General features: G+C 41.3%; 1 protein-coding gene across 3 annotated transcripts in view; it reads left to right on the plus strand.

Moving 5' to 3' along the window:
* The first annotated feature begins 787 nt into the window (after window positions 1-787).
* The window catches only part of amot (angiomotin), a 70,920-nt gene continuing 50,686 nt past the window's right edge, over window positions 788-21,021 (plus strand). Inside the window, exon 1 of one of the 3 annotated variants that reach the window (XM_063060991.1) lies at window positions 788-1,025. The gene's annotated coding sequence lies outside the window, so the exon portion shown is untranslated. Of the gene's footprint in view, window positions 1,026-1,142; window positions 1,224-21,021 lie in introns of those variants that run through there. The other 2 variants (XM_063060992.1, XM_063060993.1) reach the window with 2 other exon arrangements.

The following is a 21,021-nucleotide window of genomic DNA, read 5'->3' on the forward strand; positions in this document are numbered from 1 at the left end:
CTGAGCCAAAACATCGAAAATAGTTAAGGAAGTGGTTAGGATGTAATGGTGAACCTTAGGTGTTCTGGCCAAATCTCACCTTCTGGCCGGGTTCCCGTGATGGGGATCGTTGCGAGTTCAGTGCAGCCCTGCTGTTTTATCTGCTAGTGCACAATGCACAATACTCCACTTTTCCTGACCGATATCATGTGAAGATAGCAACATAACATACATTCTGGGCTCCTGGTGTTGATATAAATTAACTAAATGCGTGGTGCAATTGTATTACTGCACTGAATGGTGAATGCATTTTAACCGGCCCAGTTCAGATCCATCCCAATTTCACAATGCTGGACAGCTCTGACTGGAACAAAAGCCGGACATCACCTTTTTTTAAATTAAAGACTTGTTTCTAAAATTGTGGTTATGGCTCACTGTCATCTATCTGTTTGCAGTCCCGCCCGAACATGTAAAAAGATTAACTCAGTGATTGTGAAAGTAAATTAAAATTTGCAAAGCACCCGAGCTTCAGCTTTCAGTAAAAGGACACCGCAAAGGGGTGGGCGCCCGGTTCCAGGGATAATGTATCTTTGTGGAGAGCGGCGACAGAGCAATCTTTGTTGGCCCACCGACAGGATTGATGTGCGGTTGTCGAATCAGACGTTCCGTTCCCTGCCAGAGGCCCAATGGGAGTGTGCGTGGGCGGGACTTCCTGAGTGGCCTGGGCTCCCCCCACCTCCTCTCCACCCACCCGCCGTGGAGTTCAAATGCAACTTTCTTTGTGCGTCCTGGTAGCTGTGAAGTTGGTGCGAGATCTGTGCGCGGTTGCTGTGGTTTCCGAGGGGAGGTTCATTTCCTGCATTCCTGTCATACTCCCAGAATGAGCGAGAGCAGATTAATAATTATTACCAGCTTGGTTCCTGAAGGCAGAGGAAGGAGCTAGATGGGAGAGAAGGAGAGGGGCAAGAAAGAAGTATGACTTAATTGTTTTACTCGATATTCTTCAGAAGTTGTAAGCGGCGAAACGTTGTTGTTAACTGTAGAAGGTACGGAGCTGTGTTTCGGTTGGGATAGTTATGGTCGACATTCCATCCCGTTGAAGGGCTGCTGGAGGGTGGGGAGAGGGAGAGGGAGAGGGGTGGTGGGGGTTGCTTTGTGGCCGGAGATTGTCTCGGCGGCGTGACTGGCAGGATGTGCCCCGACGTGGCGATGTGGCAGGAGTGACCGCGGGACCTCCGAAGTAGGTAAGTTCGGGGTGGGCACGCACCCCAGCTGTCAGCCGGGGCTGGTGGATCCACACCGCGCGTCCGAGGCGAGACCGCGGCCGCCCGGCTCTCCCGAGTCCCGCGTTCCCGATCTGAGTGACTTTGTTCTCCCACCCCACCACTAACATCGACATTCTGGAGCTGATTTTGTTCCATTGTTCTTATTCCCGCCTACATCATCATTGTAATATTTCTGCCCAGCAGTTTGTCCCCATTTTGGGGGCTACCTGTAATCATCTCGGAAAGCACGGAGCGAGAGGTGCAGATAACACATTCATTCCTTTCCCTGCGCGGAATATCTCGTTCTCGGTTAGCACATGATCTGAATTGCCAATTCGATTTGTTTTTTAAAAAAAAGGAGTGATGTCTTCGCATTACCATTTCACTTAACTACCTGAAGAAAAGTGATGGCAGTAGTGACAAATGGTGACTCTATTCGGTTCACACACTCGTAGAAATAAAGTTCACTGGATCTGATTGTGGAATTTGTTTCTAGGGAACAAATATAGTTTAACAACATAATTTGATAACCCTTTATCATGATAAGAGTTAACACAGTTGCTTGCTTTTTTTTCCTCCGGCCTAATTAAAAGTGATCCTGCACTATAGACTATTCATCCTTGTAACAGATTGAAGGAAAATATGTTTTTGCATTATCACTCAGTGAATTAGAATGTGCTGTTTTACACGGGGCTGTCAGTGCTAAAGCGTAACAGGAAGTGCATGCCGATTACAGTTCTTGGGAAGGGTTTTTATCTCTGTGGATTCTAATGTCTCAAAAAATAACTGGATATAAAGTGCAATTGCGTTTTCATTGCAAGATAAAGTTGGTGGAAGAAAACATCAGGAGGATGCGTTGTAAGTTCAGTGTTGAACATCTAAAAGGATTTCTGAGGGCAGTATTTGAGTCTGTTTGCAATCCGCTGAGCACGATGCGCTCTCCTTGCTGGTATTCAAATTATTTTTAAGACTTGTGTTTTTTTTTGGCATTACATCTGAGTGGGGAAGGGGTAAGGTGGTCAGTGAAGTAGAAACGTTCAGCGATAGATGGAATCTTTGTGTGAGAACTTCGATAGCGGTCCCACCTGCTTCTGAATCTCGTGGATGCTGTTGCATCCTCAACTGCTTTGTTCTGTCTGGACTAGATGCATGTGATTAAGTTACTATAACAAAGGACCTCAGATTGTGTTTTAAGTGAGAGAAGTGGAATTTATGTACTTGGTTAAACCTGGGCTAGATTTCATTCTTTATTGTTTCTCCTAGTAGTAATGTATTTAATACATTTGGGAAATTTTAGATATTTTTGGAAGCATCACTGGTACTCTAATGCAGTAATACTTGAATGCTACACTGGTGAAGGTATTTTGTCTGTAATGATACCTTAAACTGATAAGTACAGAGTCCCAAGGCATTAATTCAAAAGAAATATGGGGCTTCAACTTTGGCATCGGCACCAAGATAGACTATTTGATCACTATGACGTTGATGTTCATGAGAACTTCAAGATAGGGAATATTACAGCAACAGTGCCTACACTTCAGGAGTGAGCACTGACTGAAAAGTGCTTTGGGACACCCGGAAAGGGATGTGAAAGATGCTATATAATACATCTTTATTGTGTGTGGTCCAGCCCCCCATAGTTCCAGCATTACCCACGAGAGATCAACATGCTGTAAGAAACCAGAGCAGCAACATGCCTTTTGGCCTCTTGAGCCTGCACACTGCTTAATAAAATCCTGGCTGATCTGAGTTTTGGCCTGAACTCCATAGGTCAGATCAGCCAAGATTGCACATTCAGAGATGTGCGTTTAGTTTCAGGCAGCAAAAGCTTTAATGTTGTTAATAAAGGAACATGTAAGAAATATGATCTTAAGATTTAAGTTAATTGTCAAATGGGAAAGTTTAAAAAGAAAACAGGTTAAAGGTACTTCTGACAAAAATAGCAGCTTCAAACAAACTGGTGCGTGGGAGGCAGCTGAATACTAATTTTCAAAAAGGACATTAGAGTGTGGCTGCTTTGCGTTGACAGGCTGAGTTCAATTCTGACCTTGGCTGCTGCCTGTGTAGAGTTCACATGCACTTCCTGTGACCACTCGGCTGCCTTCTGGATGCTTTCATCTCAAAGATGTATAGGTTAGTGGCCAAGTGGTTAAGGTGTCGGTCTAGTGATCTGAAGGTTGCTAGTTCGAGCCTCCGCTGAGGCAGCGTGTTGTGTCCTTGAGCAAGGCACTTAACCACACATTGCTGTGCAACGACACCGGTGCCAAGCTGTATGGGTCCTAATGCCTTTCCCTTGGACAAGATCGGTGACGTGGAGAGGGGAGGCTTGCAGCATGGGCAACTGCTGGTCTTCTATACAACCTTGCCCAGGCCTGCACCCTGGAAACCTTCCAAGGAGCAAATCCATGGTCTCACAAGATTAATGGATGCCTATTTATAGGTTGGTGGCTTAATTGACCATATAATGCAGAGGTAAATTTTGGCATGGGGGGGGATGTTTTTAAATTAAAAAAAAATAGGAATAGTGTAAAATGAGTGGTTGATAATTGGCTCAGTGGGTTGAGGTTTTCCATAAGACAGAGGAGCAGTATTAGGCCATTTGGCCCATCGAGTCTGTTCCGCCATTCAGCCATGTTCATTTTTCTTTCAGTGACCTCATAATAACATGCAAATTAGAATAATTCCAATAGAATGAAAGAGGTTCAGTAATTTTTATGAATGAATAGAAAAATACTCGACAAATAAGCTAAGACAAATTCAGGAACGTGACACAAGTAAATCCAAACAATATATGAAATGTGGAGATACAAGGGATTACATTTGCTGAATCTGGACGAGCAACACTCTGCTGCAGGAATTCAGTGGGTCAAGAAGCATCTATGGGAGGGAGAGCAGGAAGGAGTTGTTGATGTTTCAGGTTGAAGCACCAAATCAGGTTTTGACCTGAAATGTTTGTCAGTTCCTTACCCCCCACCTCCCCTTCCCTCACAGATGCTCTCGACCTTTGGAGTTCCTCTGGCAGGTTAAATGACGCTATATAAAAAAGCATTGTGCAGCAGAAATAAAATAAACATAGAAGATGCGCGATAAAGTTACTGGCAGATAATTACTGAAAATAGCGAGGAACTTCATAAGAGAATAAGTATTTAAAGAAATAATGTGGTGAGGGTGAAGAAAATCTAGTCACGGGGGATGATGGATTGGTGGAGGTACATTGAATAATTTGCTTGGGTTTTCAGAAAATCTTTCAGTTATATAACCTAGAAATTTATAGAACATAAAACAGTACAGCACTGAAACAGGCTCTTTGACCCACAATGTTTTGCTGAACCAGCTAAAAATTAAATCAAAAATCCCTAAAGATTTCTCTCCCACCTACACAATGTTCATACCCTTCTATCTTCTTCACATTCATGTGCCCATCTAAACATCTCTTAGTAGCCTCTAATGTATTTGCCATTACCACCATACCAGGCAGCTCATTCCAGGCATCGACCACTCTCTTAAAAAAAAATTACTCCTCACATCCCCTTTGAACCTACCCCCTCTCACCTTTAATGTATACCCTCTGGTATTAAGACATTTCTACTCTTGAGTAAAAGATACTCTCTGTCCACTTTATCTATGTGTTTCATAATCTTATAAACCTCTATCAGATCTCCCCTCAGCCTCTATTCCTTCAAAGAAAGCCACCTGTTTGTTCAGCCTCTCATAATTTCACATGCCCTCTAAACCAGGCAACATTCTGGTAAACCTCTTATACACCTTCTCCAAAGTCTCAGCATCCTTCCTGCAGTAACTTTTCAGGAAAACATTTGTAGCATCTCGTGATTCTTTCACCACGTTTACCTTCTCCAATTTCTGTTCATATGTTCATAAGCAGAGTTTCTTTCCTTTTCCTCAGGATATCTCAGTGAGCCTCTGGAGTACAGGTTTACTCTAGAGTGTATTGGAGAGCTGGGCAGCCTGTTTACGCACAGGAAGATCCATAGTAGTGAATCATTCTTTGCAGAGTCTGCCTTGTGGTGGTGGTGTTGGTGAAGGAGATGTGTTGGCTTAGAGGCTGGGCTGGGGGGGTGGGGTGGGAAATACTGCTTTCTCTTTCACTAATGCCTTGAAATATATATATTTTATAAATGATTGACCCACTAAAAACAAAATGCATTTTTACAATACTCCAGTGATGCACTGTAGTAGAATAGCTTACGTGCTCAATTCTTCTGTGGTGGGGGAAGGTGCTTGAGCAAGTAACATTTTAAACAAGGAGTATTGTTAGGAGTGAAACAATATAATTGGAATGTGGAAGTGATTAGATCGAAAACAATAGATCATAAATAATCCAGTAAAGGTTCATTGAAATAACCTCCTTGGAGTGGAATTCCAGATAGTTCCCCATTGAGACTGTGTATGCCGGACAGCAGTGTACTGTGGATTTGAAGATGGAAGAGGGAAACTGAAGTTTCCCTCATTTCAAAAAGTTCCCCAGAAGAGACATTTAAGATCTTGTTTTGCATGTGTTGAGAAATAGGAAGTCTTTTTATTGAATGAAACGGGTAAACAATATAATAGACGGGTACTTGGCTCAGCTTTTATAACTTGGTGTTTATCTGCTTTGTGAGTTTTGATCCCATATGCTCACTTTATTCCGCAAAGACATTAGGCACATGGGAACACCACTAAGGATCTCCTCCCGGTAACACACAATCGGAATTAAAGTATGTTCCCTTTCCTTCATGATAGTTGTTCCAAATCCTGGCATTTGCTACCTAACAATGTGGGAGGAGCTTCATCAGAAAGGCTTCAGTGGTTTTAGAAGGCAGCTCACCTTTTCAAGTCGGGTGGCATGGTAGCACAGCAGTTTGTGGAACGCTAAACAGCATCAATTGTTGCCCCTGACTGTAAGGAGATTGAATGTTCTCCCTCTGACCGTATGGGTTGCCTTTGGATGCTCCGGTTTCCTCGCCCATTCCGAAGACATACAGGTTAGGGTTGGTAAATTGCGGAAGCGTGACAACGGTTGTGAGCTGCCTCAGGTACATTTTTGGACTGCGGTGGTCATTGATGCAAACAGCACATTTTGATCTACGTGTAACAGATGAATAGAGCTAATCTTTAAGCCGCTTGGGGATGGGCAACAATTGCTGGTCTTCTCAGTGATATCCAGATCCTGAAAAAACAAATTTAAGAATGGAATTCCACATCTTTAGTTCAGTCCCCCGACTTACCCTGGAGCCTTTGATGTATTTCTGTAGACCAACTCTGGCAGTGTTTTCACATCTTCGCAGGTCCCAGGAGTTTCTTCTGTTCCAGGTCCTAAATTAATTAAAGTTTTTTTTTAAAAATATGTTCCTTCACCATTTTTATGCCCCCCCCCATTACCAGAAAAATATATTATTCTGATTTCTCTATCCAGTCAGTTCCTAATTTTTTGTACTTCTAGGATGTGATTCCTGATGAAGAGGAACAAATGACCTAGTGGAGAAACTTGGTGGGTTCGAGGAACATTTTTGGTGATGGAAGGTTGGGGGTGCAGGAGAAAGTTAGTGAGCAGTCAACCAGAATCAGGTTTATTATCACTGAGGTTTGTCATGAATTCCATTATTTTGTGGCAGCAGTATAGTGCAATACATAAATTACTATAAGTTACAATAAATAGTGCAAGCGAGGATTAGTGAGGAAACGTGCATGTCCACACAGTTCAGCTATCAGATGGCAGAGGGGCAGAAGCTGTTTCTAAAGTGCCCGTGTGGGTTTTCAGTCCCCTGCATCTCCTCACTGATGGTGGAGAAAATGTTGACATTTCAAGTGAAAACCCTGTATTAGGATTAGGTAATTTCTATCTAAGATGTTGACAATTCCTTCAATTCCTTCCCTCCCTTCCCCCTCTCTCTCCTCCCATTTCCCCCCCACCCCCCCAAGCTTTCATAGATGCTGCTCAATCTGCCAAGTTTCTCCAGTATTGCTCCAGGTTCCGGCAACTGCAGTCTCTTGTGTCTCACTAATTAAGGAAAAAAATTTCTTCAAGGTATTAGTTTCTCATTGTCTGGCATTTTCCTTGTGCAGCCATGCAATGGGCTGTCTATTGAACCTTCCTCTGTGGAGGCTGAAACTGCTCAGAACACTCCAGTTTAAAATCAAGTTCATGTGTGCACAGAACATATGGATGCTTTCTAACCGTTGCCAATATTCACTGCCAATATAATTACTACCTGAGTAACAGACCTTTGGCCTCCCGTCTAGATAATCATAGCTGATCCAGTTGATTAGAAATTGTACAGGTATTTAATGTCTTTTGAACATGACCCTCTAAATGTGTCTGTTCTTCCGTTTATTCAAAGTCCAATCACATTCTACACTTGGGAGATAATGCAGCGAATGATGCAAAAAGAAAAGTCAAAATGTGAGCCATTACTGATTAATGTAGGGGTCAGTTACAGTACAATAAATCTTTATTTGGATTATAGTAGGTGTCATCATCTTTCTTCTGCTCCTGTTTTGACTGATTTTACCTGTTCAGCCATTTTGACTAAAATTCTCATATTCATGTCACTGTTTCAAAGTTTCTGTCCCTGTTCCATTAGTTTGACTGATTTTTCTCTTAAGTTTGAGTTCTTGAATTCCACCTTGTCTTAAAGATCTCAGTTGAACTACTCGAAAGCAGGCCTTTCCCACACCAGCCTCTTTGTTTGCTATTCAGACGGACCAGACAATATTCCTTCCTTGGTCTCTGCTAGTCCGAGTCATAATACCCCACTTGCAACATTATCAATGACCATTGTCTTTTTAAGGACCTTTTTGGCTCCTTCTGGAAATATTTATCCTCTGTTCCTCTTTCTGTGTTTGACAATCCAGGCACTCTTTTAATGGTCTGTTGCAGTCTTGTAAAGTATCCTTGTTAATGAGCAGTTGAACTCTTGTAAAGAACTCACTGCAAAAAGTGTTAAAGCGGCAGCCTGTGAGAGAAAATAGCATTCTTTTTCCTTTTTGATAGTCACATGTTGATCAATTATAAGAACGTTAGTTATCAAAGGCTAATGACAACAAATCTGTTGATCATTTCTTAAGCACTGTCGTAAAATAGTTGCCTTTTACAGCAGAAGATAAAGGCGAAAGGAGAACTACCACCATCACTTCTCCAGTTCTGTTTCCCTGCAACTTTTACTCATGCTGTGAATTATTCAGCTTCTTGAATCTTGCTCACTAAGTTGTTCTTCCCATTTAAAGGTTAATTGTTAATAGGCTATTCAACTTTTGGGGCACTGTAGCCAAGCATGATGCTGAAGGAACTCAGCAGCGCAGGCAGCTTCAATGGAGGGGATTTAACAGTTGATGTTTCAGGCCAAGGCTCTTGATCAGGTGTTTAAGCCCTCAAGCTGCCTGACCGGCTGAGTTACTTCAGAATTTTGCGTGTGTTGTTCTAGATTTCTAGCATCAGCCAGAATCTCTTGCATTTAAGCCAAGCATGATGCTGTTGTTTGCTCTAAATCTACAAGTGTTTCCATTTTAATGTCTTTTGTGTGATGGTGATCAGGAACAGGAGTATTTGTTAATCATTTTAAATTTCATTTTTCTCCCAGTTTGGAGGCATTAAAATCATATTGTCATAATCGTATTGAATCCTGATTGTCAGCAAACTTGGTGTGCACTTGGGGTCAAACCTGGACCTATCCATGACTTTTAAAAAAAAAATCATAGTTATGCTTTAAAAATATATTTTATCAATAGGTTTAATGCTAATATTGAAAATTTTAAAGCAGTAACATGTTTGTATAGCTAATCAGAAATTATCTATGAAGAAAGTGCATCAACTGATATTGTACACAAAAAATGCTGGTGAACGCAGCAGGCCAGGCAGCATCTATAGGAGGAGGACTGACAAAGGGTCTTGGCCCGAAACGTCGACTGTACCTCTTCCTATAAATGCTGTCTGGCCTGCTGTCTTCACCAGCATTTTTTGTGTGTGTTGCTTGAATTTCCAGCATCTGCAGGTTTCCTCGTGTCAACTGATACTGTGCTTGGATTTTCTTTCTTGGAATAAACCTGTAATTCTCTATTTGTAGCAGCGTCTGGCCTTTGTCTGATTTCTCACTCCTTGTTCATCACTCTGTCATCGAGGTAGTGAAGGAATAGGAACAGGAACAGTTTATTTAGTACCTCAAAATATTTTGCGTCACTCATTGAAATTGTGGTTGATCTGAATCTTGGCTTCATGAACATCCTTTCATTTTTATGTTAAGGAAAATCTGCCCATCTTAGTTTTAAAATGACTAATTTAGTCATCTGTTAATTGGAGTACACTTTGTGTGAAGTGGCTTTCCTTAACTTGATTCCAGATGATTTTGCCCTAGTCTGCTGAATTAGTGAAAATTGATTTTCAGTGGGTACCCAAACAACTGTTTTCAAAATCTTAAAAATCACAATCAAATCATGCTTTAAGGTAAAAATGTCTGATTTATATTCATCTGATACAAACTTGTTTATTCCATGTAATGGGCCCTAATTGCATATGAGTGTTGACAGCATGACTTCTAGTTATTATGTTGTAGTGTGATTATTACTTTGATATTTACCTGAAAATATGGAAAATTGCCCAGATATGTGTCTTTCACAAAAAAAGGTAAATCTGTTTCTGCCAATTACTGTCTCATCAAGTCTCGTCTCAATCACCAGCACTGTGATGAATGGAGCAACAGTGCTTTCAAGTATTTGGATTATGCCCGATTACTTGGCTCCAGACATCATTACAGTCTCAGTTCAAATGGATATGGAAGAGTTCAAAATAAATTTATTGTCAAAGTACATATGTCACCATATACATTTACTCACGGGCATTGACAGTAGGTGCAAAGAAACGCCATCAGTGAAAACCGCACTTTACAAGGATGGGCAAGCGACCAATGTGCAAAGGACAACAATTGTGCAAATACAAAATTAAAAACAATAATAAATAAAAACAACAGTGGGAATATAAATTAGTGGTTGTGAATCAGTTCAGTGTTGGGATCAGTGAAGTAATCCACGCTGCTTCAGGGGCCTGGTGGCTGAAGGGTAACAACAGTTTCTGAACCTGGTGGCACACAGAATGTTCTGGAGGAACTCAGCGGGCCAGGCAGCATCTACGGAAATGAGTAAACAGGACCGATGAAGGGTCTCGGCTTGAAACGTCGACTGTTTACTCTTTTCCCTAGACGCTGTCTGACCTGCTGAGTTCCTCTAGCATTTGGTGTGTTGCTTTGGATTTCCAGCATCTGCAGATTTTCTCCTGTTTCTGAATCTGGTAGTGTGGGACCTAAGGCTTTTGTACCTTCTTCCTGACGGCAGCAGCGAGACGAGATCATGGCCTGGATGGTGGGGGTCCCTGATGACGGATGCTGCTGCTTTCCTGTAACAGTGCTCCTTGTAGATGTGCTGAGTGGTGGCGTGGCCTTTACGTGTGATGGACTGGTCTGGTTTGTAGGCTTTGCCATCAAGCACATTGTTGTTTCCACACCAGGATGCAGCCACGTACCTGCAGAAGTTTGGCAGATTTTTAGATACCATGCTGACTCTTTGCAAACTGCTTTTAAATCACCTGCTTTTAAAACCTTTGGATTTCAGCCTGATTTTTTTTTTTGTTTATTTAAGTTTCAAGAAAAATATACAAAAAATGTTACTGGTAGCATTATTAGGTAAACAGTCAAGATGTTGTTAAGTTTGGAGTTTGAGAATAGACAAGTTTAAAAGTTTAATTGCTTAAATGAATCAGTCTAGCCAGATTTTACCAGTACTTTGATTGTTGCAATGCGTGGATGATTACTGCTCAGAAAACAGTTCAGGATCTGCCAAGCAACACACAAAATGCTGGAGGAGCTCACAGGCCAGGCAGCATCTATGGAGGAGAGTGTACGACTGTTCTCTTCCGCTCCTCTTCTCTTCCCCCCCCCCCCCCATATAGATGCTGTCTGGCCTGTTGAGTTCCTCCAGCATGTTGTGTGTGTTGCTCAGATTTTTCAGGATCTGCAGATTTCCTCGTATCATTGTAGTTTAAAAAAAAGACGTCTCACCTGCAATGGATATTAAGTACTTCCAATGTTTTTGTCATGATAGTTTAGAATGTAAACAACAAAGGCCATTCCAACTCAAACATGTGCACCAGGAGGAAAAAAAAATTAGAAATCAGAAAGACTGGGCAAAATATGATGGCTTTGCGAGTTGCTGGTTTTTGAGTGAGATTTCTGAAAATATACTATTGTGGGTTAACAGAGAGGATTCTGTGCAGTGATATGGATGATATTGGAAAGTTATTGTGGCTATCCTCATAGAGCTGCTGTCTCACAGGTCTAATGGCCTAGATTTGTTCGCTCCTGACCTCTGTTGCTGTTTGCATGGAGAATACAAGTTCCCCCCTTACCATGGTGTGGGGTTCCTCCAAAGCCGCCTTGTTTTCTTGCACATCACAAAGATGTATGGGCTGGTAGGTTAATGGGCCCTTTGTGTGTAAGTGAGTGGTAAAAGCTGAGGGGAATGTGGGAAAATAAAGTAGGACTTGTGCAAATACCAGCTACTCAGTAACAACTGGATTGTACTGAACAATCTGAAGGTCATGAACTGTGGCCTGCCCCAAAGCTGTTTTGCTTAAATGGTTTCTTGATGTTCAGCAGAGTTGGGGGGTTGAAGGGCCTGTTATTGGCTGTATGAGTCTAAGCAGCTTTCAGAATGTTAAGTACCATCCAGTTATTACTGAGTAGCTGGTATTTTGGGCTAATTCACGGCTCTACTCTTAATGTTTAAATAATGATGGTTCAAATTTACAAACACATTGTTCTAAAACCATAGAAAATTTATGTTGTCTAGATAAATACAAAAGGATTTACTTATTGGATGTGGACTTTGCTGACACTTATTGGCTGAATCTGAATACCCCCGAAGTAAGGATGCAGTTCGGAACCAACCACTTTGGTGCGTTTGGACTCGTACGCTGGGCAGGGTCTACAGATTTCCTTCTTGAATTTAAATGAACTGGATGACTTTCATTGACAATCTAGCAGCTTCATGGTTTTCTGTTACTGAGCGAGGAAAGTTTTCAAAGAACAGTAGTTTCACAGCAGAGGATATGGGAGCAAGGAGGTTGAAATACTGATTCAGCAAATAAAACTTTTAGTGTCAAGTTTTAATAATTAGCTTTGGAGAAGAATGGAGTGGACATTTCAGGCTGAGACCTTTATTGGGACTGAATGGTCTTGGCCTGAAATGTCGACTCTTTATGCCTCTCCATAGATGCTGCCTGTCTTGCTGAGTTCCTCCAGCATTTTGTATGTGTTACTCTGGGTTTCCAGCATCTGCAGAATCCCTTGAGTTAATTATTATCTTTCTCATTTCCTTGGCTTGGGTTATTTTTTGTTATTGCTGCAGCTTTTTCTCTTCGCACACAGACATTCCTACTCAGAGAAAAAAATTCCACAATATATTCTAGGCCTTCTGTTAATATCGCTTCTGTCTTTTTCAGTTAGGTGCACAAGAACTTAATTGAAGGAATTGAGGATAGGGAAATTAGGATTTTTTTCCTATCTCATTTGCTGTGGAGATGCTAAACATAGATAAACCTTCAAACATAATAGATCACTTTGTTGCCAAGCTGGAATAAGTTTTGAATGGTGACTGTCTTTAGCTGCTTGTAAATCTTATTTGCAAATGGAAGACTTTTCTCACAGAAAAGCAGGAACTTGGTGATGCCTTGAGTTTTAAAGGTAGCTTTATTCACATGTGATCTTTGCTTTGGACAGGTTGATATCATCTTATGAAGGGCAGGTTCATTTATGTTCAGGCAATCAATGCTACAAGTGAACATGGTATACGTATTCTCATTTATCCTTTATATCAATTGGCCATTGACTGTAAATACAGACATGCCTCACATCAATAATAGCCATCTCAAATGCGTTGTTTTCTGAATTCAAAAGGCGACAGGTCTTGCTGGTCATAGTTTCCCGGAAAGAGAAACAAGAATGCTATTTCCTGGCCAAAAATAACTTGTCCAGGGTGGAAAGTACTAAAGGAAATGGAGGGGAAAGAAAACTTGGGAATTGAACCATATTTGACTTTGCAGAACAAATTTAATTTTCAAAGTAAATAGCTTTTTTTTAAAAAAGCTTGTGAATGAAGTAATGTGTTTGTGTGTTGAAACACTGCACTGTTCTGATACATTTTTTAGGGCTGAATCGTATGATCATTTGCACAGTCAGCTATGTTTTACTAAAGAAGAGATTCGTCATCTCCACCCATTTCCTTTCATTGCCACTTTAAAAGAGTCTGGTTATTGGAAATGTATTTCATTTACACACAACATAATTTAAAATTCCTTTCTCCTTTCTCTTGCTCTGCCAGTCCCTCCCATTCATATTCCCGACACTGGACTCCCAATTCTACTCAGACCTCCGTCATGGGAAGATATTACCAGGCAGACAGGAAAAGATTCCAGGATGTGTCCATGGCCCCCTTGAAAATTTTGCAAATTCCCACTGATTCCTGGAACCTCGATGGTTTTGTGAACCATCTCTTGTCAGAGGAAGTTCACAAGAATCCTAGGAATGAAATACTTAGTGCATGAGGGTCAGTTGATGTTTCTGGGCCTGCCCTGTACTTGATAGAGCTCAGAAGGATAAGGGGAGGGATTCTCTTTGAAACTTGCTGAAAGGGTTAGATGGAGTGGACGTGGAGAAGATATTTCCATAATTAGGAAAGTCTAAGGATCTGAGGGTACTGTGATGTCCCTTTAAAACTTGATGAGGAATTTTGTCCACCTGGGAGTGGTGAATTGGCAGAATTGGTTGCCACAGAGGCTGTGTAGGCCAACTTATTGGGTATATTTAAGGCAGAAATGGGTTCTTGATAATAAAGCAATTAAGGCTTATGGGACAAGCTGGGAGAATGGAGTTTAAAAAAAAAATCAGCCATGAAGCAGACTTGATGGGCCAAATAGCTGAATCTTACTCCTATATCTTATGGTCTTATTTCCTGTTCATTTCGGCAAAGTAGCATTTGAGATGGTATTAGGAACTTCAAGTCCATGCATTGGTCATACAAAGAAGCGGTTTGTAAGTGAAAGAAAGTCCATTACCTTTCAAGCTATCCGCTTGCATCCTAAGCGGAGTAGAGACAGGTCACTCTTGGTCATGAGCTGTGGCCTAAGAAGACTAGAATTCTGAGCGTGAATTAATCGGTATTCAATTCTCCACTAATTAAGGCCAGCCATCGGACATTTATAAAATAAAAACAAAAAAATATTCAGCACCTTTAGAGAAAAACATTTCAGGCCAATTATCTTTTGTCAGAACCAGAAAAAATTCGGAAGCAAACATGTTCTATGCGGTAGAGAAGATGGAGGGGTGAAAACAAATGGAATGCCTGTGCAACACACATCAAAGTTGCTGGTGAACGCAGCAGGCCAGGCAGCATCTCTAGGAAGAGGTGCAGTCGACGTGTCAGGACTGATGTGTCCTGACGAAGGGTCTCGACCTGAAACGTCGACTGCACCTCTTCCTAGAGATGCTGCCTGGCCTGCTGCATTCACCAGCAACTTTGATGTGTGTTGCTTGAATTTCCAGCATCTGCAGAATTGCTGTTGGAATGCCTGTGGTTGGGTGGAGACAAAGACAATTAGAATGACACCATTCGTGATGACACTGGCATGGGATGGTGCAGGGTTATTACTGTCAGCTGATCTGCTGGTAGCAATGAGCTGAATGAAAACAGACAGGAAGGTAGTTGGCTGTGACAGTGAGCAGAGAGGGAAAATATACACAGTAGCCACTTTATTAAGTATACCTGTACACCTCGTTTTTATAAATATCTAATGAGCCAATCACATGGCAGCAACTTGGTGCATAAAAAAACATGCAGACGTGGTCAAGAGGTTTATTTGTTTTTCAGACCAAATATCAAAATGGGGGAAGAAATGTGATTTAAGTGACTTTACCCATGGAATGATTGTTGGTGCCAGGTGGGATGGTTTGAATATCTCAGAGACTGGTTGATCTCTTGGGTTTTCATGCACAGCAGTCTCTAGAGTTTACAGGGAATGGTGCAAACAAAATTTAGGCAGCAGCAGTTCTCTGGGTGGGCGAAAATGCCTTGTTAATGAGAGGTCATAGGAGAGTCGCCAAACTGGTTCAATCTGACAGGAAGGTGACAGTAACTCAAATGATCACGCATTACATTACCTTTGTGAAGAAGAGCAACTCCAAATGCACAGCATACCGAACTTTGAAGTGGATGTGCTACTGCAGCAGAAAACCATGAACATACACTCAGTGGCCACTTTATTAGGTACAGGAGGTACTGTACCTCTTAAAGTAGCGACTGAGTGTAAAATGTAAAAATAAAGCTGACACTGTTTGAGGTACCAAGTACTGTCGTTGTTGGACCCTATGAAGTAAAATAAAATACTACAGATACTGAGGCCAGTAGCATCCAGCAGTTTCCAGAATCTGCAGCTTTTGCTTTCAATGATATTTGTACTTTTTAAAGTTTTCATAATGTACTGTGGCAGTATTGTGTATTATTGACCATTCTGTCCATCCCCGGATTTGGGAAAATGTATATTAAAGCAAAATTCACACATAAGTGAATGGAATAGAATCTGGTTGTGACGCTAATTATCGGGGCATATTCTGCAGGGTCATTGTCTGCTAGGATTGGGGCTGGGCACTCTGTTTTCTGAGCGATCATGACCTTTGAGTCGAAATCCCCAGCAGTTTTAATCAATATTCATTTTGTCAGCCTGCCTTGATAATTGATGAATCCCACGCACCCACTGTGCTGAGAGGTTCCGGATATGAGTAGGCCTTATTGGACATTGGCCTTCCTGTCAGTTGTACTAATTTGATTTGTGCCTGATCATGAACAATGTTTTGTATATAAACTCTGCAGAATTTCTTGTTTGATTTGTTGCGAAATAACATAGTTTAATAGTTGACATTATCAAAAATACACTTGCTTTGCCTGTGAAAAGACATGAATGGGAGACTTGTGAAATCATGGAGTGTCTGCAGAACTGTGCAAGGCTCTGAGTTGCCCAGCAATTTTGGCATATATTTGTACTGATGAACGGACTACTGGCATGCAAGTGAATCTGTTACACAAGCAGATTTACGTAACTAGGAGCAGTTGAGTACATCCTTAGCACAAAATATTTTTATTCATAGAACAAGTGACTAAATCATACGAGTTGGTGTTCTTCTTTTCGGCCATTTGCACTCAGTGCTGTGTCCTGATTATGAAAGACTATATGCAGGTCTAAATTTGGGTCATTGTTTACAAAATTTCTTTGGGTTTCGAAACTCAAATGCAAAAAAATTGCAAGTTAGCTACTTAGTTCACTAACCCTTTTGCAGACACTTTTTCCACAGAAAGACACTAATATCCAGGATTGGATCACTACAGGTTTCTTTTGTTTCATTGAAAACATTTAGTTTGATATTCATACATGCAAACCAATGTACCTTTAGCCTCTGTTGCACCAGCTGCTAATAGGAGTTATTAGCATGGCTGTACCTGAGAAAGTGGTAGTAGGCACACTCGTAGCGGCCTTCAGTACACAACAAATCTTGAGCCAAGTACATTTTTTTTGATTTAGTCACATTGGATGCTTTCATTCTTACATGCATTAGGAAATTGTTTTCTTCTTTTCTAATGGGACTAATTCCCGGTCTTGTGTTTAGAAATGTGTGTGTGTTGATGTAAAGACAGCTTTAGATTTGCTGTGTTACTGTGGCATGGGTAGCTGAAGGAATTGGAAACTAAGCCATGATAACTAATGCTAGGGGTTTGTGAAATTGCAGTCTCCCATTGTTTAGAACAGTAATTGCAATTACCCCCCCCCCAACATCTGTGTTCACCGTTGCTAAAATTTTATTCTGTGCCTTTATAACCATACAATTTGCCTTCTGCAAAATTGTCCTCCAAACATTACAGTCATATTGAATACGTGTCTACACATTTGCATTTCAGTTAGTCTTTTGTCAAGCATTATAGGTTCCTTCTTATTCTTGGAAATTGTTTTCAAGATCTTTAACTTTTTGATTATGAACACATCAATAATCCTGCTAGTCCATACATTCTTGCTCGCACTCTCCATTTTTTTTTCCAATTCTGCTTCCTACTTTCATTTTATTAATGGCAGCTGTCCTTAATTTCTTGTCTGTAAAAATCTCTGACATTGCTTTCCTGTTTTTAAATATTCTTAAACATTTTTAAGCTCATTCTGGAATTTAACCTGTGTTCCAGAGGTGAAAAGAAAGGGCTCTTGCTGAATTTAATAAATTGAAGTGGCAATTTAATGCCTGTCCTCTGGGGTTCTCATCTGCTTAATTTGGGACTGGACAGTCTGGTTTCTGAGCAAGCTGTCTGGATATTTAAAAAATGCAAACTTAACCTCCGGTGTCTGGCTGTTAAGATGCAGGTCTTTTTTTTGGTGTCTTCTGCCTTAATGTTTAGGATCGTTCATTTCCCTCCTTGTTAAAGGTTTTTGGGGCAGAATCAGAAACAGCAGAAAATGTTGTTCTTGATGCCATTATTGCAAGGTCCTGTTCAACATCTGCTGTAACACCAGCATGTTTACAGAGTGTGAACATCAGTGGAAAAACCTGTATTTATTACCCGTTTTTAGATGGTGCTGAGTTGTTGCCTTCAGCTATTGCAATGAAAGCTTTGCACGGGCTGCTTCATGGCAAAGTCAGTGTGAGTGAGTAGTTGAACATCTCCTGCTCCGGTTTCGTGGGTCCCAGACTTCTAACGTGGTAACAATAATGTGATGGCAATAGATATCCAAGGTGGGTTGGTATCAGACATTTTGGAGTTGTGAAAAGGTGATAGTCTTTTGCTATCTCATTTCTTTTCCATTTCAACTCCTGATGACTAGAAGTGAAGCCAGAGCCCTGAATGCCTAAAATAAGAACAAGTAATATTTATGTCTGTGACAATGCCAAGTTCTTGTGCTAACAGAGGGGAAGTAAAAATGTGAGAGAGCATGCGAAACAACTGGCAGCAAACCTAGAAAAGGAAATTCAAAAATATATTTCTTGTCATGTGAAGAGGGAAAGGCTTGTAAGGAGAAAGATGGGGTCAATTAGATACTAAAAAGAAAATCTCTGGGAGGCTGAGTGCATTACTGAGGAAATTACTAAGTGCTTTACATCAGTCTTCGCCAAGGCATATGCTGTTTTTGGACTCTCAGCAACAGAAGATGCAGCTGAGATTCTGTTGCTAAATATAACAATATAAAGCAACACACACAAAACGCTGGAGTCCTGAAGAAGGGTCTTGGCCCAACATAGACTGTCACCTTTTTCTTTTAGAAGTTGCCTGACCTGCATTTTCTGTGTGTGGCTTTAGATTTGCAGCATCTGCAGAATTTTTCATGTTAGTTGTGCTTAAAGTGGATAACTCAACTGGGCCAGACAGGCGGCCTCTCTGGTTGCTGATTGGGGAAAGCTACCTAAAACTTGGCCGTGCTCTTTCAAACATTTATGGTGTTGAGGTTTGCAAAATTGAAAATGTTATGATTTTCAAAAAGTGTCTGGAGGCAAAAATGTTATGGATGTACAAAAGGTGTTGATAAACATAGTACAAATAACAAAAAAACTAAATCTTGAGAACATGAGATGAAAAGTCCTTGAGCGTGAGTCCATAGGTTGTGGGAAACTTCAGTGCTTTGCAGGGAGGGAGCAGTGGACTGGGACTGCATTTAAAAGTTGTTCTGAGCTCAGGGCCACTGCTGTTTCAGTTGTAATTCTATGGCAATGAATATCATAGAAAACTTATGACCCAGAAGGCCTTTTGGCCCATCTTGTCCAAGCAGATTGAGAAATAAACTAGCAGCAAATTTAAACAACATTCGAATCTAAACTTTATCTTTCTGAATGAAAGCTTATTTTGAACCTCAGAACTTGCTGACTTTTGAAGTTAAACTAACAAGGCTACTTGGTTTGTCTTTTTTTTCCCCCTTTTTTTAAGCAGCAGTGCGTGTGACATTACCAGTTCTCCAATCTTCCTTCAGCCTGGTCTTGCAGTAAGTATCTAACTTACCTGCTCATCAAAAGCCACTCTCCCCGTGGGAGGTGGGAATTTCATTGTAGCCCCTCCCACTAACTGTCATTTGGTTGATGACATCACCGTGCCGGTAGAGTTTAAATCTAGCACGTGGAAACCAGTTGTTCTCTTTTTGCTCTCTGGGTTGCCGTGGACCAGGTAGTCGAAAGCGTGACAGAACTGGTAAACAGTGGAGGTGTGCTGCAGTAAAGGGGTCCCGGGCGCATATTTTTAATTAGTATTTGCACTGTAATGCCCTGGTTATGATTTCTACTGCTATGCTGTGAGGTAGTGTATATTAGCAGTTTTCTGTAAGAGCAGTGTGCCAAGCTGGAAAGTTTTTTGGCTTCGGCTAAGATGAGGATATGTTGTCCAACTTAGGAATGTGAGACAGCCAATCAGGATTGTGGGGAAGAGTTTTCCGAAGGACAGTAGTCTGGTTCGGGGGTTTTTGATGGGAGCAGTGAGCGGGACCTTGGGGCAAGATGACTAGAATGCCGTTGGAAGTATAGTCCCCGTTGCTTTGTGCAGATGAATGGCTCCAAGGAGGAAGGGCCAATACTCCTGAGAGAGCCAATTTCCTGGAATTGAACTTTGAGGGAAGTTCGGAATGTGGTGTGTGCTTTCATACAGACTGTGGGTCCCGCATGTGGGTAAAAGATGACTGCAGTATGAGCACCAATAATCTATGCACATTGGACTGGTTTAACTGTAATGGACCCCTTTCAAGATTTCAAGATTCAGAAAAACTTTATTGTCATTCTAACCGTACATCAGCTCTGCAGGGAAGAATGAGGCAGTGTTTCCCAGGAGCAGTGCAATCATAACATAACAAACGCAACACGAAATAATAAACATAACAATAAATAGTAAAACAAGTTGAAATTTATAAAAACACTTTCTTTATATATGTAGTGTATGAAATGTTATTTCTGGCCGACTGACAGTACTGTATGGGCAGCTTTTACATAGCATTTGCTCAAATCCAGGTTTCTTTAATTGGAACATCACGATGTTCCTGTTTGGTTGAACCCCATATCATGCCAACCCTATTCATATATTGTTTATGAAAGGTGGCCTTCTCATCGCTCGGTCACGTGGCTGTTAGCTGAGCTTGCTAACGAGCCAAGTTTGCTTCCGAGCCCGGTGAGAGGGTTACACAGCTGTGGGTCTGTTTTGTCCTCCCACTTCAGGTGCTCACTTTAGATTAGTATTTGTAACTGAGTGTGGCACGAAGAGTTTACTGAATGTTTAGTGTGTCTTGTCCTGTAAGTAAATAGTTAACCTACTTGCCAGTAGTGAGTCTCCTCTGTCCTCACCCACTGAATCCTCAAACCTAATTGCACACAACGACTGAGTACTTAAAAGTGGTCTGAAGCTGTCAGGTTATGGGGGGGGGGGGAATTCTCGCAGCTCTGATCATTTTTACTCACCACTCTTCTTGCCTTTACAACTCCTGTATGAACTTGCAGCCTGTTACATTTTTTAAAAACTTTTTCTTGTGATGTATTGCAGCATTGACCCTGTTTCAGAAGCAGAATTGGGTCATATTATGGGTGAGACTAGGCAGTCGTGGATTCATGGCCTGAAGTTCATCTTGATAGCTAGGGTGAAATGATGGCAGAAGAATGGAGCTTGAGATAGGCTTGAGAATTTCCTGCTCGCCCAGTGCTGATGGTTAATTAAATCCTGTGGCTGAATAACTTGAAGG

Source organism: Mobula hypostoma, chromosome 10 (assembly GCF_963921235.1).
Source record: "Mobula hypostoma chromosome 10, sMobHyp1.1, whole genome shotgun sequence".
Lineage (NCBI taxonomy): Eukaryota > Metazoa > Chordata > Chondrichthyes > Myliobatiformes > Myliobatidae > Mobula > Mobula hypostoma.